Raw genomic sequence first — 4,444 nt, 5'->3', positions numbered from 1 at the left:
GTAGCTTGCTGCTGCGGTCCAGCTGATCAGGACCGGGTGAGATGGCTGGACACACCCTGGAGCCCTCCCGTGGTCACTCCCCAACCCCGATCATGCACTGGAGGGGTCTCTCAGCTTGGTCTGCATCCTCTCACAATCTGGGACCCCTTGGGTGATGTCAGAGAGCAGATTTCAGCCCCATCCCGCAGGCCAGGCCAAGAGACCCCACTGGTTCACAAATTCGTGCACCAGGCCTCTAGTAAACATATTTTAAAAAGGGAAAAGAAAAAGAAAACTTTAAATTGACACCCTCTCTCTGTTTCTCTCTCTCTGTCTCTCTCTCACCCCTCTCTCAACCTTCCTCTCCTTCAAACTTTCTCATTTCTTGAAATGACGCCTTGATCTCCTTAGCTTTCCAGATAAAATAACTCTGAGTCCTCAGAGTCTTCTTGGGCAATCCAGCCCAGCCACTAAATGAACAGTGACAAGTGTCTTTTGTTGATACCACATCGATAAGGAGAATCACTGAGTCAAGGCCTGGCCAAATTCCTGACACAAAAATCCTGAGGGAAAATACATTGTTATATTAAACCGCTATGTTAGGAGTTGCTTGATGTGCAGCAATAGATCAGGAAAACATCCCTCATGATGCTTTCCCCTGCACTTCTCCAGGCTCATCCATCTGATACTAAGTTCTCTGTATTCTAACCATGCTTACTCTCTCTTTTTTTTCTTCTGATATGTAAACACTGTTTCTTCCTCATAGCCCTTGAAGTCACTGTTCCCTTTGTCTGGAAGCTTCTTCCCTCAGTTTTTAGCATAGCTAACTTTTAATCATTCAGATTTCAGTTTGTCACCTTCTCAAACAGGCCTTCCCTTGCCACATTATCTGAAATAGCTTCACACCATGACTGATCATTCTATCATATTTATTTCATCTTAATATTACTTAATATTGTCTTAGTATTACTTAACATTTCTTGAAGTTATTTTGACTGTTTACTCACTTTTTATTGTCAATATTCTTTCGTGAGGATAAAAATTTTGTCTATTTTGTTCACTGCTATAAAAGTAAAACCATGCATAGCCGTTTTTGCTCTGTGGTTGAGCATCAACCCTCAGACTGAAGGTTCCCAGGTTAGATGCCAGTTGAGGACATGTACCTTGGTTGCAGGCTCAATCCTGGCCTTGGCTGGGGCACGTGTGGGAGGCAACCAATCAATGTGTCTCTCTCACATCAATATTTCTCTCTCTCTCTGTCTCTCCCCCTCCCTTTCACTCTCTCTAAAATAATCATCATCATCATCATCATCATCATCAATGGAAAAAATATCCCCAGGTGAGGATTAACTAATTAATTAACTAACTAAATACATACATACATACATACATACATACATACATACATAAAACTGTGACTAGTGTGTGGTACAAAGTGAGTGCTAACTAAACATAGATGAAATGAATGAATAAAAGTGAAAAGGTGTTCTTACATTTCACTAGACTGAATGTAGTGACTATTGGATATTGTAATAGATAGTCTCAATTTTCCTAACCACAATTCTGTCTCTACCCTTTGTATCCTAGTCTGTGTCCCAAAGAAGCTGGCCTTTTTGTCTGGATCAACAAGCTTCCTTGTCCTCTAGCTTTTGGTTGGTTTTGGTCAGGTAGAGGCACCAACAGGAGATTGAAGGGTCAGAAGAGAAAGAGGTTGGGGTATTTGTTCTGTTAGTTTCCTCTCAGAGAGTTCACTGGCAGTTAATTACCTCCCTCCTCCCAAGATCACATTTCCCCGAAGGTCACATTCTCTTGGCCTTCTGTCACAGGGCGAACTTCTCCAGGACTGCTCACACTGTCTTCCTCTTGTCAGTCAGGCCAAGGGACAGTAAAAGCTCCTCACTGTTACCAGCCCTGTTGCCCTATTGTGCTTCACCATTTTTCTTGGTTTTCCTTAACCATGCCCTCTACTTTCAGTCTTTCCATTTAAAATCTGCTCACTTTTTTTAAGTGTACCATCATTCCCTGCCAAAACCCTAACAGTTACCTTATAGTTCTAAACAATAGATGTTTCTTATATGTTTCTTCATCAATATGCTACTATATATTTTTATTGTAGTTAATCTACATACTTGTTAAACTATCCCTAGGTAGCTGAAAGGTGAGTGCACACATTCACCACTCTTCTTTTGAAGCTAGTTCCTTTGGGCAATGATGGGCCTGTAAGTACATAAATATATCTACACACATTTATACACTCACACATAACACACCTGTTTCTGCTTTCACAATTGCTCCTACCGAGGCACACTCACCATCTTGCTTTGTGGATTCTGTTCTCACCACCTCCAAACACTGTAGCCATGGAGACCTACTCCAGATCTGCTTTTTTTTAATTGATTTTTTTTACAGAGAGGAAGGGAAAGGGATAGAAAGCTAGAAACATCATTAATCAGCTGCCTCCTGCACACCCCCAATTGGGGATGTGCCCGCAATCAAGGTACATGCTCTTGACCAGAATTGAACCTGGGACCTTCCAGTCCGCAGGCCGACACTCTATCCACTGAGCCAAACCGGTTAGGGCTACTCCAGATCTGTTTAGCTATTCTTTTACTAATACAATTGACTCATTGGCTCTGGAGGGAAAGTACACTATTAAGGGCAGGAAGCTGAAGTAGAGTGTTAGGTGATGTAATACATAAAGAGAAGACAATAAACAATCCAGATTAGTACTTTTACCAGTGCACAGACCAAATAAGAAAGGAAGGAAGGATAGTTGGCCCTGCTTAGATATTTATGTTACCAACTTGAGGCAAACACATATTGGTAAAAATGTTAGCAGTTTTGTTAGTAGCTACTTTTAGTACCTATCTTTTTAAACTATGTTTTTATTGATTTCAGAGACAGGAAAGGAGAGAGAGAGGGGGATAGAAATATCAATGATGAGAGAGAATCATTGGTAGGCTGCCTCCTGCACCCCCCTCATGGGATCAAGCCCGCAACTCCATGACCTCCTGGTTCATGGTTGACGTTCAACCACTGGGCCACACCAGCCAGGCAGTACCTACTTTTAATAGGCATTAGCAAAATGGTTGCTTTTGTGAGTCTGGCTGCAAGGATGAGGCAATAGCAACTTAATTAGAATGCAAAAATAAGTTCTCTAAAAGTTAGATGAAAGTAAATGACAGTGCTAACTGGTAGTAGAATTTATCTTGAATTTAAAGTCAGATTTTAGAAATTGTTTTAGTGAAATATTTATGCATTTTAACCACAAAAACATAGCTGGGAGAGTCTTATAGCTGGGAGAATCTTAAAGTTCATTTGTCCAAATCTTTCATTTCATAATTAAGAAATCAAGCTCTAGAGTGATTGGTCAGAGGTCAAAACTGGAGTTAGAATTTCTTGTGTCTTCTTTTTTCTTCCAATTTCTGTTCTTTCCTTTTGATTGTTTTCCAAATATGTCCTCCATGGTGCAGGCTGTGGTAGGATAGAACAAGATGGTCATTTTGGCAGCTCACAAGGCCACCAGGAAAGAGGGAATCCAGGGGATGACATACCTTCCCCAATCCACTTCAATAAAAACACCTGCGTTTTCCCCAGTTTATATATATATATATATATTTCTGCATAAGATTTTGTTTGGAAATTTTTCCTTGTGTTAAAAAAAGAGAGAAAAATTTGAAAAGCACCATTCTATGCCATGCTATTAATCTATCAAAAAATGCACTGATTTGATTGATGCACAGATAAAAACTTGCTCTCCGAGGGGAAAAGAAAGCCCTGATTTGTAGCATTTGCAGATTTTCGTTCCATCATGGTTGATTTTAAGCTACCAATGTGATGCAACAAGCTTGAAAAATTCCTGAAAATTGATAACAATTGGCTTTTGCAAGCCATTATGAGCTAACCCCAGCACACCATGGATTGCCTTCCTTCTGTGTGTATTTTACTGCCAACATTTTTTCCGATTTTTATTCTTATATTTAAAGAACCAGCTAATTGATAGTTTTTGTTATGCAAATGTATAAAAGGTAAGGAATCAGTCTACAGGCATTGAAAAATATGCTTCACTGTTGAGTTTTCAGGAGTGTTTTTTTTAATTTATTTTATTTACTCGTTTGCCTGTTTACTGGGTTTGAGTTTGGGGAAGGGATTTGGCTACAGGTAAACATGTGTGATCTCTTAGCTAAAAAGTAGCATGTTTAAAAGTGGAATGCTGGAGGACTAGGAAGATGGCGGCGATATAGGCAGACGCGTCCCAGGTCGTGTCCTGGAGCAAATGGAGTGAGCAGCTGAAACTAATAGCACCCACCCCGAATTGGCGAAAGGGCTCAGCTGGTGAGACGGTTTGCAGCCGGGAAGAGCAGAACTCCCCTGGAAAGGTAAAAGGAACCCAGGGATTTGGGCAGGAAAGTTTGCTGTACCTCTGAGCCCAGACGGTTGGAGGGAGACCGCGTGGCAGACAGGC

This window comes from Myotis davidii, unplaced genomic scaffold (genome assembly GCF_000327345.1).
Source record: "Myotis davidii unplaced genomic scaffold, ASM32734v1 scaffold837, whole genome shotgun sequence".
Lineage (NCBI taxonomy): Eukaryota > Metazoa > Chordata > Mammalia > Chiroptera > Vespertilionidae > Myotis > Myotis davidii.
Note: the sequence above shows the minus strand (reverse complement) of the source record.